Source organism: Mus pahari, chromosome 7, assembly GCF_900095145.1.
Source record: "Mus pahari chromosome 7, PAHARI_EIJ_v1.1, whole genome shotgun sequence".
NCBI classification, from domain to species: Eukaryota; Metazoa; Chordata; class Mammalia; order Rodentia; family Muridae; genus Mus; species Mus pahari.
In genome coordinates, this window is record NC_034596.1 from 113,206,120 (window position 1) to 113,220,905 (window position 14,786).

The following is a 14,786-nucleotide window of genomic DNA, read 5'->3' on the forward strand; positions in this document are numbered from 1 at the left end:
CAGCACAAGTCCTCTTTGCCCAGCCTTATGTTATTGAAGTGATTCTTGCTTTAGCCTATCCCGTGGCAACAGTAAGACACAGAGCACCTGGGCAGTAAATGCTCCAGTATATAGGGTGGCCTTGCTAGTCCATTAGTGTTCCCCGTAGCATCATGAAAGGTGTTCCTGAATAAAGTGCTGTTGAGAAGGATCTCAGGCGTCGCGTCATTCTTGCTGGTCAAGGTCACGACAGCAGGCTACATTGTATCATGGCAAAAGACAACTGTACTGACTGGACAAACTGAATGGAACTGAACTCCACTACATTCCCTGATCTCAAATGAACTGTACATACTGAACTACCTTCCCCTGACATACTGTTTGCTGCTCTTAAGTAGCCTTTCTTTCGTGTCCTTGTGAGAGTTGAGTGTATTCTATCTATGACTCATTCTGTCAGATCATTCTCTGATTTGTCACTTGCCCCTCAATTACACTTCACTTTCAAATATGGCTGCATCCTTTTACAAACTATCTTCACCTTAATTGTTTGGGATTAAATATGTATACTAAGGGCATGTCTGTAGTCCAGTACAGTTCAGTTCATGGAATTCAGAGGCAGTTGTCTCAAGCAGGGCAATTCAGTGAGAAGCTGAAAGGAGAAAGTTTGGATCAGTCAGCTTGGAGAGGAGTTTTGAGCCAGAACAGCTGAGTTGAACCAGCCAGCCAGAATTCAGAAAGAACTTTGAAAAAGTGAGCTTTATTTAGCAGTAAGCCTCCAAGACAACAATTTATATCTGGTAGATAAAAGTTACTTTTACATCAGCAACCAAGACTGAGATCCAGTTGTGGCACCTTCCCTGGGGTGATCTGATTGCTGGTTGACTGCACTGGGCTGCTTACTCTGTGGGAAGGACAGTATTTTATCCTTACTTAATACTTATTCTAGTTTATGGATTTGCCTTTCCTTCATCACATAATGCCTTTACCAAAACCACTATCCATAGACTTACAGAATGCCTTAATCTACTGCCATGGTATTCCACACAGTATGCTTCTGACCAAGGAACTCATTTTACAGCCAAAAAAAAAAAAATGTGACAGTATACCTACTATCATGGAATCCTCTGGTCTTACCATGTTTCCTACCATCCTTAAGCAACTGGCCTGACAGAAAGATGGAATGGCCTTTTTAAGTCACAGCTACAGTGCCAGTGAGTTGGTAGCAGCATAGAAGGCTGGGGCAGGACTCATCATACCCTTTGGAATAGCATCTGACATATGATACAGTTTCTCCCATAGATAGGATCCATGTGTCCAGGACAAAAAAGGTAATAGTCCCATTCGCTATCACTCCTAGTTACCCACTAGGGAAGTTTTTGCTTCATGTCCCTGCAACCCTAAGTTCTGCTGGCCTAGAAGTTTTTTGTTCCAGAGTTGCTCATTCCAGGAGCCAGAACAGACATTCTTTTGCATTGGAAGCTCAGAATTACCCCTGGCCATTTTGGCCTTCTAATGCCCTTAAACCAACAGGCTAAGAAAATAATAACAGTGTTAGGGGGGGTGGTAGATCCAGATTACCATGAGGAAATTGGTAATTGTGGAAATGCCTCTCCACAATGGAGGTAAGAAGAACTATGTCTGAAGGGTAGAATATTATTTAGGACATTTCTTAGTGCTACCATGTCCTGTGATTAAAATCAATAGGAAACTACAACAGCCTAATCCAAGAGGAATTGTCACAGACCAATCAAGAATGAAGGTATGGGTCACTCCTCCAGGAAAACCCAAGACCTGCTGAGATTCTTGCAGATGATGGGGGAAATACAGAATGGGTGGAAGAAGAAGGTAATTATAAATACATCTAAGGCCACGTGACCAGTTTCAGAAACAAGGATTATAATTGACATGAATGCTTCTGTTGTGTTTTATTAAGAAAACATTTGTACAGATATTTGTCTTTTCTATCTACTCCTTTATCATATTTAAGTTTGAGATACTAAAAGGATGTTCTCCAAAGGATATTGCCACCTATTCTAAATTTACAATGCATTTGTGGTTATATGAGGGATATATGTTTGTGTGTGTGTGTGTGTGTGTGTGTGTGTGTGAGAGAGAGAGAGAGAGAGAGAGAGAACATATTATGCATAATATTATGACATGGTTATTGTTTATGTGTTTGAAGTTGTACAAGGAATAGTTATATCATTTGGAAATAAGGAGATATGATTGTGTGTCAAGTTGACAAGGGATGAATTGTGATGGCTATTCTCAGTTGTCAACTTGGCTATGTCTGGAATGAACTACAATCCAGAAATAGAGGTTAAACCTGTTATCTGGCAGAACACGGGTTTTTGATCCAGATTTTGAGGTGGATGACAACATGCCTTTAGCCCAGGTCTTGAAACACAGCCTTCATCTGGGCCATTCCTTCTGCTGGCAACCTATATAAGGACAATGAAAGAAGGAAGGGGTTGGTTGTTTTTCACCTGTTTGCACTCAATTTGCCAGCACATCCATTGGAAACCCACTTCCTCAGGATCCCACCTTTTTACAGAAGACCAGCTGAAACACCAGCCTTATCATTCCAATAAACTCCATATAGAGAGATGTAAATAGATAGATGATATAGATTATAGATGAGAGAGAGAGAGAGAGAGAGAGAGAGAGAGAGAGAGAGAGATGATAAAGATAGAGATAGATTTATTCTATAAGTTCTGTGACTCTAGAGAACACTGACTGACTAGTTCAGCATGTATGTATCAAGTTCCCACTTCAGGTTTGTAAAAGTAATTAGAAGTTATTAATCATTTTCCCCATTCCATTGTTAAGAATCCATGAATAGAACACACCAATGACTCAATATTTTGCTGAGAAAGAATCAGTATCTTTGAGCTGAAGTAAACCTTGAATCACCAGCAGTTTGGTTAATTTGAGAAAGAATATGTTTCTCTTTTGTTTATTATTTTTAACACTCTAGCTTATGAAATATCTGATTTGTTCTTAAATAGCAACATGAGCATCAGGTAACTGAGAGCATACTTGGCTTTTGCAAACAACATAATACTAGAACAATCTTCTAGAAGCAAGGCTTCCCAGACAATAGAAAGAAGCTACTTGTCAATGCACATAACAAGACAGACTGATGATGTACTCAAGCAGAATTCTTATAGTTGACACTAAGGAATAATATGTATTGGAATAAATGATGTATCCATTTTTATACCTGAGAGGATGTTATTATCTTTCTAAGTGTTAAATATCAACTTGCAATAAAAATCTGAACTAATGCCAAGAGAAAATAAACTGTGTGAACTATACTTTGAAGCAATACTTATTTCTAAAGCATTCTGTAACCTGGTTATTGCTTTCTAGATTTCTATAAAAATAGCATGATCACTGTATTCTCACTGCCAAGTATATTGGAAAAGTTCAATGAGAGTGAAGGGAATAAAATGACTGATGGGATGTTTACTGTGCAAATCTCAGCTTAACAAATAATGCAATATTACTTCTTTTCACTAATTCATATTTTATGAGAACTATATTTAAATGTGTTCTTCCTTCTATGTTGACTTTGATTATACTTAAGAGAATCTAAAACACTCAGAAAATATTTGTACTTATTTATCTCAGTAAACTTACTAATTTATTTAGCAGAGTATGTCTGATTTATCTGTATCTACTCCCTGAATACAAAGTAATACTACTTTGATATTTGTTGGTTACCTTGACTACACTTGTGATAGTATTTGTGATTTCTAATGAAGGACAGATTAGTTCTTATCCATTCTCTAAAAGAAAAAAGGATAGCTTAATTGAAGACTTGTGGGTTTTTTTTCACTTTTTTATTGTTATTTTATTATTTACATTTCAAATGTTATCCCCCTTCCTAGTTTTCCATCCACAAGCTCCCTATCCTCTCCTCCCCCCCCCCACTGCCTCTCTAAGGTTGCTCCCTCACCCGCCCACCCACTCCTGCCTCAGCGCCCTAGCATTCCCCTAACCTGGGCATCAAGCCTCCACAGGACCAAGGGGCTCCCCTCCCAGCGATGCCAGATAAGGCAATCCTCTGCTACATATCTAGCTGGAGCCATGGGTTGCCCCAACTCCCGTGTACTCTTTGGTTGGTGTTTTAGTCCCTGGAAGCTCCGGGGGGTGGGGTTCTGGTTGGTTGATATTGCTGTTCTTATTATGGGGTTGCAAACCACTTCAGTTCCTACAGTCCTTGCTCTAACTTCTCCATTGGTGTCCTCGCACTCAGTCCAATGTTTGGCTGTGTACAACTGCATCTGTATTGGTTCAGCTCTCAGGGGACAGCTAAACTGGGCTCCTGTCAGTAAGCACTTCTTGGCATCAGCAATAGTGTCTGGGTTTGGTGTCTTCAGATGGGATGGATCCCTAGGTGGAGCAGTCTCTGGATGACCTTCCCTTCCGTTTGTGCTACACTCTTTGTCCCTGCATTTCCTTTTGGCAGGAGGAATTCTGGATTAATATTTTTGAGGTGGGTAAGTGGCCCCATCCCTCAACTGGGGGCCATGCCTATCAGGTTCCCAGATGGACTCCCATCCAAGTACTAACCAGGCCCGGCCCTGCTTAGCTTCCGAGATCAGACTAGATCGGGCGCATTCAGGGTGGTACAGCCATAGACCAAAATATGTATATTTAAGTGCTGTCTAGACATTAAATGTTTAAGAGCACTGGCTCCTCTTCCTAAGGACGCATTCACATGGTGACAGACAACAATCTAGGGCTCTAGTTCCAAAGGATCCAGTCTTCTGGTCTCTATGGTTACCACATCCATGTATTGCACTTGCATGCATGCAGATAAAACACTAATATATAAATTAATCCCTAACAAAATAAATTGTGACATATCTCAAACAGCATAAAACACCCAAAACTTTGCCTCAACTGTCTAAACGTTCTCAGAAAGGCTTCATAGCCACTTAGCCTGTAGAAATCAGTCAGCAAGCACACAGACATATCAGGGCTAAGCGAATGTTGAGTATGAGAGTGATTTCTTTGTGTCTATTCTTTGTCAGAGATTTTGAAATGTAAAACTGTTGCTGATTTGTAAACTTAAATTTCTGGTTTGAGATTTTTCTACCATAAAACTTCTCAAAATGTGTTTGGGTTTTCTACATTACTTTGGCCTCCCTGATTCCAGCTTTTTAAAATGCCATGAGTGAGGAATGAAAGAAGGAAAGCAGCACTTTAAAGTGATTGCCACTGGAAGAAATATCAGCAAACATTTTACAAAGAAAAACTAGGAGGAATAGCAAAGAAATAATAAAGCCTGTTAATTTGGAAAGATCAATAAAATTGGTGACAGACAAGTCAAGAGGAGAGAATTTTCAAACTATAACAAAATATTTAAAAAATCTCATAGACCATTTTTGCAAGCAACTCTGCTAAAAAAAAATTCCCCATCTGAGCTGAAATTAAACACCCCCTTGGAAGCCAAATTATTACAAACTCACAAAGGATTAAGTATATTTATATCTACTAAATTAATTTAATAATAATTTTCAGCTTTCAACAAAAAAGCCAGGAGGCCCAGATATCTTCACTGAAATCTTTCAAGAACGTTTAAAAAGATACTTATTCTTCACAATATCTCAGCAAACAGAGGCAGAAGACTGAGTCATATAATTACATCAATGCTAACCTTGTGCCCAAACCAGAAAATGATGATAAAAGTACAGAAACTAAAAAATTATATTCTCTTATGAACATGGATTAAAAAACACAGTGAAACACTAGCAAATATAAAATTATTACCAAAATATATATATTTCACTAGTGTGCATATATTAGAATTCTCACAATATTTTAATATTCCCAAAATATAAATACTTAATATTCAATCCACCAATATCTGAGTATATAACTGTAGTATAGAGGCATTTTATAAGATATTACACAACAATGAGAATAGTGATTTTTAAATACATGCAACAATATGGATGGAAATTACAATGTCAAATTAAAGAAGACAAACAATATTCTCTATTGTTGCATTGGTATAAAATACAACATTTACAATGCATGCTACTATAGTTTAGGATTCTGATCAGTCTTGAAGGTTGATAGGATAGATCATGAATGTAAACATATACTTAGGAGCTTAGACTCTTACTTAGAGTGGTGGCTACATTAATATGCTCACTTTGCAAAAAGCCACAAGTCTGTACACCTTAGTAAATTTTTGAATACATTTTATAATTCCCCTCAAAGATAAAATACTGAGATACTGTACGACAAGTATTGAAGATGTTAGTAACTAGCTATAAGAACTCACACTACCTAAGTTTAAAACTGAACTTCCAAATTTATTTTAATATACCAAAGGCTATTGTGAGGAGAAAGTAAGGTCAAAAGACATGGAACATGACAAGTTTATAAGTATTAATTTTGACACCTATGTGATGAGATTCAGACTTGTTTGTCAGAATAGAAAAATGAATGATATACTATCTCTTTCTAATTACTCTTTGTATTATTTATCCAGAGAATAATTATCTTAAGTGCAGTAAACCAAGAGGTCATGTGTTTATGTACAAGCACCTCATGCCATAACTACCAAGTAAATATGAAATGAAATAAGATAAAAATTTGCCTCCATGTGGTGACAAAGAATGCCAATGCTATTTTTGTCTGTGTGCCCTGGTGAGAGGATTATTGACATTGTCAACCTGTCTGCTAATACTGTACATGGAGAAGGGGGTTTGTTGGGGATAGAATTTTTGGATAGAGGAAGAAGCTCAGAAGCCTCCTGCAGTGAATTGGTGGTAGGAGGAAGGATGCATTACAAAGATAATTTGTGAAGTTCCATGCCTGTAAGCATAAACAAGAAGAATGATGGGCTAAATATGTGTAGAATTTTGTTTTGTCAAGCAAGACTAAGCACAAATTTAGAAATAGTATAAAATCTAAAATTAAAAAAAAATTATAGTAATTTGAAACACACATATACATATACATATATATATATATGTAATTTATTATGATAAATAAAATAAATGGAATAATTTTGATCTTACAGAACAAAGGCTTTTTTTAACCCTGAAATGTGATCTGTCCTGGAGAACATTCTGTGTGCACTTATTTGCTGATGAGTAGAATGTTCTGTACCTGTCTTTTGGTCTATTGGTTTCCTTATCGATTTTCAGTCTTCTGTTTACTTTCTAATTTTCTGTATGGATTATCTATCTATTATTAAGTATATGTTATTGAAATGCCCAAATATTATATATTGATGTTTATTTCTCATTTAAGTTCTGGAAATGTTTGCTTTATATACTTAGATGATTTAATGCTGACTACATACATATACATTTATATTTTTAGTTGTTTTTTTTTCTGTCAAATTGATGTTTTAACATTATGCCATTATATAAAGTTATTTTTGTCTCCCCTTACAATTTGACCTTGACTATTTCATTTGACATAATTATAACCATGCTGCTCTATTTATTCATTATTTTTATGGAGTGTTTTTCTGTCACTTCTCTTTCACTTTCTACTTGTTTAAAAAACTAAAGTTAAGCCCATGTAGGTGGTATACATTGGATATTATTTTGTCTTATTTTTAAAGCATTCACATCTCCATGTCTCTTGACCAGTGAATCTTATCTATTTATAACTATAATCATTATTTTTGTATTTTCTTTGCCCTTTTAATTAATTCCTTAATATACTATATTTTGGTCATTTTTTGCACTCTCCAACTCTTCCCATGTGCTCCAAACCTTCCTACCCATATAACCTCATGTTCTTTCTATTTCAAAAAAAACACAACAAACAGCCCACCAAAAAAAAAAAAGAAAGATAAAGGAAAGAAAATTAATAGGACAAAAAATAATCCCAAAACAAAAGAAAAACTACATACACACACACACACACACACACACACACACACACACACACACACACCAACAAACAAATGAAAAAAAAAAAACATTTTGTGTTCAGCAATGATTCCTGAGGGTGTGGCTTGTCCTACGGTGAGGTTGATACAACCAGGGTTGTTTTGCTGGAGAAAATTGATTCTTATCTTGCCCAGTAGGTATTGTCTGCAAATACCTTCTTGGTGAAGTGTGGAACTTTTTACCCTCTCAGTGCTGTGTAGTTTGAACCTGTGTAGTTCATGTTCATACTATCACAAGTCTCTATCAGTTCATTTATGTATTGGTCCTCTTGCATCTGGTAGATGCTGTGTGGAAGATCCACACCTCTGGCTCCTACAGTCTTTACTCCTCCCCTTCTGCATAGATATCTGATTAATGAAAATAGGAGTTTTATAAAAACATCCCATTTAGGGATGACTGGTCCAAAGTCTCTCACTTTTGGCACATGATCCAGTTGTAGGTCTCTGTGACCATTCCAATCTACTGCAAGAGAAAACTCTGATGAGGCCTGAGCAAAGCACTGATATATGGGTGTATCAGTATGTCATTATGAGTCATTTTATTGCCATAGTCCTTTAACAGAATAATAATATAAGGGTTTTTCCCCTCTAGTCATATGTTCTTGACTACTTTAGCAGTATCAGGTATGGGTTTCATCTTTAAGTCCAAACAAGAATGTTTGGTGGCTGCCATAACATTTGTATCACTATTTCACCTGTGCATCATATAGTATAAACTACATGTCTCTATTTATAGGTCACTGAGTTTGTAGCTGGGATGAATACCTTTCTCATCTGGTAGTGTGCAGAGTACTTTTCAGCACCATGAAAACTGTCAGTAAGGATGAAACTTCTGGTTAGACACCAGCTTGATTTCTCCAAGTTTAATAACATAAGAAGTTGTGTCTTCAGCTGTAGGGTCTTGCCATCATCAGGTTACACAGAATAACCAGTATCTTTGGCAACTGTATGTAGTGTTTAGGGAGGTCTATTAGACCCATTTGGCCAATGAGTCAACAAGTATACCACTGGAAGTTTTACTTGGTAGAATAAGATGTCTAGTTGGAGCATTCTCTTCCTATTACACTGTGAATCTATTTAACTTCCTTTTATATATGTATATATTTTAAGAAGTATCTACAGTAATAGATTTCCATTTGACTTTCCAAAATGGCTTTAATGTTAGTTAACTCTTTTCATATTCCTTTCTTTACCATTTCCTCCCCTTCCTTGTTTAATCTTCCTCTTCTAGTTTCCCTTTTATCTCTTTATAACACTATATGCTACTTCTCCTTCCTTAGACAATCCCATCTTCTCCTCATCCATTACTAATTACCTATCCTCTGTGGTTATTTGAATTATAATCCACATACTTAAAACTTAAAAGCTAACATGCAAATTTAGAAGAAAACATACATTTGTCATTTTGAACCTGGGTTCTCTCACTTAAGATGATTGTTTCTAGCTCCATGAATTTACCTAGGAATTATATTTCATTTCCCTTAGTAGCTGAATAATATTATATTACATGCAAATTTGCCATATTTTCATTATATATTTATAAGTTTATGGATCTCTAGGATATTTTCCATCTCTAACTAAATAGAACAACAATGGATATAAAGGAACAATTATCTCTTTAGGAAGCTGTAGAGTTGTTTGGGTATATGCTCAAGAGTTGTATAACTGGATCTTGACATAGGTCTATTTCAGATGTTTATAGATGTGTGGAATTGTATGGGTCTGTTTTTATGCCAATACCATGCTGTTTTTACTATGGTAAATATGTAATAAAATTTGAAATCTGGAGTCGGGCTACTGCCAGTAGTTTATTTATTATACAGGATTGTTTTAACTATCCTGTTTTTGTTTTTATTTTTTATTGTGTTTTATATATATATATACCAAATAGAATTTAAGATCCATTTGTATCAGTTTCTGTGAATAGTTTTGCTGGAATTAAGAAATTAAGATGGGGATTGCATTTAATCTGTAGGTTGCTTTTGGTAGGATGGTTATTTTTAATATATTTATCCTACTATTTCACAAGTATAGGAGATAGTTTAATCTCATGGTGACTTCTTCAATTTCTTTCTTCAGTGTCTTAAGCTTTTTATTGTGAAAATATTTAATTACTTGGTTAGAATTATCTCAAGATAATTATGAGGCTATTGTGAAAGGTACTATTGCATTTTTCTCAGTATGTTTGCCATCTGTATATAGGAAGGCTACTTATTTTGTATGTTAATGTTGTGTCTTTCTACATTGCTGAAGGTGTTAATCAAGTGTAGTAGTTTATCGATGTGGTCCTCATGGTCTTTTATGTGTAAAATCAGATAACTATATTTTGACATTTTTGTTTCCTATTGAAATTTTATTGACCTCATTCAATTGTCTAAGTGCTCTAGCTAAGTCTTCAAGTACTATATTGATCAGGTATGGAAAAAGTGAATGTCTTATTTTGTTTCTGCTTTTAGTGGAAATGCTTTGAGTTTCTCTCCATTTAGGATGATACTGGTTATAGATTTGTTGCAAGTTACCTTTATTATATCTCTTATATTCCTAGTCTCTACAGAATTTTTATTCTGAAAGTTTGTGGATTTTTCTCAAAAGCCTTTTTTTTCTTGTCTAATGAGATAACCAAGATGTGTGTGTGTGTGTGTGTGTGTGTGTGTGTGTGTGTGTGTGTGTGTGTGTGTGTTAGTCTGTTAAGTCTGTTTATATGCTGGACTTATATGTATTTATATGCAATGCATTTCTGGGAAGATTTTTTTCCCATACTGCTTGTTGTTTCTCCAATTTCCATCTCATGAAGCTGATTCTGTGGATGGTTAGTTGGCTTTATTGCCTGGAGTCCTACTCAGAAAGTCCTGACCTTGTTGAAGATGCTTTCTTTTTTCCACTGTATGTTTTGGCTTCTTCTTCAAAAATCAAATGTCTGTATATATGTGGGTTTACTTCTGGGGCTTTGATTCTATTCCATTGATCAACCTGTTTTTCTATTTAAAGATTTATTTACAGTGAATACACTGTAGCTATACAGATGGTTGTGAGCCTTCATGTGGTTGTTGGGAATTGAATTTTAGGACCTCTTCTCGCTCTGGTCAACCCTGCTCATTCAGGTCCACCAGCTCAATCTGTTCAACTCTGCTTGCTCAGCCCCTGCTCACTCCGGCCCACAGATTTATTTATTATTATACATAAGTACACTGTAGCTATCTTCTGACACACCAGAAGAGGGAATTAGATATCATTACTGGTGGTTGTGAGCCACCATGTGGTTGATTTTGTGTCCATTAACTTTGCTGAATGTGTTTATCTACTGTAGGAATTCTCTGGTAGAATTTTAGGGGTCACTTATGTGATGATTATTAGATGATACTATTATACCATCTGCAAATAGTGATACCTTGACTTCATACTTTCTAATTTGTATCTCATTGATCTCTTTCAGTTTTAATATTGCTCTAGCTAGAACTTCAAGTACTAGGTTGAAGACAAATGGAGAGAGTAGGCAATCTTGTCTTCTCCCTGATTTTAGTGGAAATGCTTAAAGTTTCTCTCCATATAATTTGCTGTATTTGGCCTTTAATATGTTTTGGTTTGAAACTTGTATACCTGATCTCTCAAAGACTTTTGAAATAAGGGGTATTGCATTTTGTCAAAGGCTTTTTCAGCATCTAATGAGATAATCATGTGTTTTTGGTTTTGGTTTTTGTCTTTAAGTTTGTTTATATGGTGGCTTACATTGATAGATTTTCATATATTGAACTATCCCTGCATCCTAGAAAAACGCCTACTTGATCATGGTGGTTGATGATTGTTATGTGTCCTTGGATTACATTTGCAAGTATTTTATTGAGTGTTTTTGCATCGAAGTTCATAAGGACATTAGTTTTAAATTCCATTTCTTTGTTGAGTCTGTATGGTTTAGGTGTCAGGGTAACGGTGTCCTCATAGAATGTGTTTGGTGATTTTATTTTATTTTGTGGAATAATTTGAGAATTGTTGGTATTAGCTCTTTGAAAGTCTGAGAATTCTGCAATAAAACCATTTGGCCCTGGGCTTTTTTGTGGAGAGGGGAGACTTTTAATGACTGCTTCCATTTCTTTAGGGTTTACAGAACTATTTAAAGTGAATACTTGATTTTAGTGATATATATCTATCACAAAAATCTTCCATTTCATTAAGATTTTCCAATTTTATGAAGTGCAGGCTTTTGAAGTAAGACCTAATGATTCTTTGAATTTCCTCACTGTCTGTTGTTATACATCCCTTTTCATTTCTGATTTTGTTGATTTGGATACTGTCTCTATGCCTTTTAGTTAGTTTGCCTAAGAGTTTTTCTATATTGTTGATTTTCTCAAAGAACCAGCTCCTGGTTTTGTTAATTCTTTGAATTATTCTCTTTGTTTTTGATCATTTCCTGCCCTTTATTTCTCTTGGATGTGACTGCTCTTTTTGCTCAAGAGCTTTCATTTTCATTAAATTCTTAAGTATTATGTATTTATTTCTTTGACCCAGTGGTCATTGAGTAAAGGGTTGTCAGTTTCCATGAGTTTGTAGGCTTTCTGTTGTTTCTTTTGTTTAGCTTTATCCAACAGAGGTCTAATAAGCTACTGGAGGTTATTTCAATGCTATTGTATTTGTTGAGTTTTGCCTTGTGACTGACTGTATGGTCAGTTTTAGAGAAGGTTCCGTGAAGTGCTAAGAAGGTAAATTCTTTTTGTTTCTGAATGAAATGTTCTATAGATACCTTTTAGGTCTATTTGATTCATAATCACTGTTAGTTTTATTATTTCTCTGCTTAGTTTCTGTCTCACTGACATGTCCATTAGTGAGAGCAGAGTGTTGAAGTCTCCCACTATTGTGTGTGTTTAGATGTGTGATTTAAGCTTTAATAATGTTTCTTTTACAAATGTGGTTATCTTTACATTTGGGGCATATGTGTTCAGAATTGAGACATCATCTTGGTGGATTTTTCCTTTGATAAGTATGAAATGTCCTTCCCCATCTCTTTTGATTACTTTTGGTTTGAAAGTCTATTTAATTAGATATTAGACTGGCTATTCCCACTTCCTTCTTGGGTTCATTTCCTTGGAAAACTCTTTTCCATCCCTTTATTCTGAGATAATGTCTATCTTTGTTGCTGAGGTGTGTTTCTTGTGTGTAGCAGAATGAAGGATCCTGTTTTCACATCTGTTCTGTTAGCCTGTGTCTTTTTATTGGTAAACTGAGTCCATCAGTGTTGACAGATATTAATGACCAGTAAATGTTAATTTGCATTATTGTGACATTGGTACTCTGTGTGTGTGTGTGTGTGTGTGTGTGTGTGTGTGTGTGTGTGTGTGTGTTTTCTTTCTTTGGATTTTCTGGTGTGGGGCTATTTATTTCTTATGTTTCATTGGGTGTAGTTAGTCTCCTTAGATTGGAGTTTTTCTTCTATGATTTTGTTGAAAATGTTTTCTGGGCCTTGTAGCTAGAAATCTTCTCCTTCTATTCCTATTATTCTTAGGTTTGCTTTTTTCATATTGTCCCAGATTTCTTAGCTGATTTATGTCATGAACTCTTTAGATTTAGCATTTTCATTGACCAAAATATCAATTTCTTCAATCGTATCTTCTATATCTGAGGTTCTCTCTTCCATTTCTTGTATTCTGTTGGTAATGTTTATCTCTGTTGTTCCTGTTCTCTTCCCTAGGTTCCCTTGGTTTGTGTTTTCTTTATTGCTTCATTTTCCATTTTCTGTTTTACTCATTTCCTTCTCCTATTTGATTTTACTTTCCTGTATTTCTTTTAGGGATTTATTCAATCATTTTTCCAGGTCTCTGTTATATTTATAAGATTGTATTCAAGGTTATTTTCTTGTACTATTGCTGAATTAAGATATCCAGGACTTGCTGTAGTAGGGTAGCTGGGTTCTGGTGGTGCCATATTGCCTTGGCTCTTGATGTGTTCTTTAACTCTCTGGTTGTGCTTGGTGTTGACTTGATGTTCCTTATACCAGCAGGACTCCTAGGGGAAGGCAGGCATAGCCTGACAATGGATTTTATGGAACAGCTCACCTCTCTGCTCAACTCTGCTGTCTGTGCCCCAGATGAGCTGTACTGTCAGGGAATTGGTGAGGGGAGGGAGAGGATGTTCCTGGGATGTCTGAAGGCCTCCACAAGGAAGCAGGATGCTCCTGGGGTCCCTACAAGGCTCTTGGAATATGAGACAACGCTATGGGCCTGGCAATGGAAGTCAAGGGGCTATTGGCAATTCACATCTGCTGGGTCAGATTTTTCCTAATAAAGTTTATTTTGGTGTTCTTGTGCTACTTGTATCTTGATAGGCATCTCCTCTTTAGGATAAAGAATTTTTCCTCTACGATTTTGTTGAGAGTATTTTCTGTATCTTTTACCTAGATTACTTCTCTTTTCTCTATTTCCATTATTCTTATATTAGTTCTTTTCATAGTGTGCTAGATTTCCTTATTGTTTTCTATCACAAGACTTTTAGAGTTAACATTTCTTTGACTGATGTATCATTTCTTTTATTGTATTTTCAATGCCTGTTTCTCATTTCAATCTCTTATATTCTGTGGGTAAAGCTTTCCTCTGTGGTTCCTGTTAAAGTTTTTAAATTTGTCATTTTCAGATTTTCACCAGTTTAGATTTTTCTCTTTTTTTCCAATTTTTATTAGGTATTTACTTCATTTACATTTTAAATGCTATCCCCAAAGTCCCCTATACCTTCCACAACCCACTCCCCTACCCACCCACTCCCCATTCTTGGCCCTGGTGTTCCCCTGTATTGGGGCATATGAAGTAGGGAAGACCAAGGTGCCTATCTTCCCAGTGATGGCTGACTAGACCATCTTCTATTACATATGCAGCTAGAGACACAAGCTCTGGGG

At 35.9% G+C, this 14,786-nt stretch overlaps 2 pseudogenes; both read right to left on the reverse strand.

Annotated features, from left to right (window-relative positions):
* The window catches only part of LOC110324143, a 74,002-nt pseudogene that overhangs the window by 40,187 nt on the left and 19,029 nt on the right, over window positions 1–14,786 (reverse strand).
* LOC115064514 lies at window positions 4,510–4,627 on the reverse strand (annotated as a pseudogene).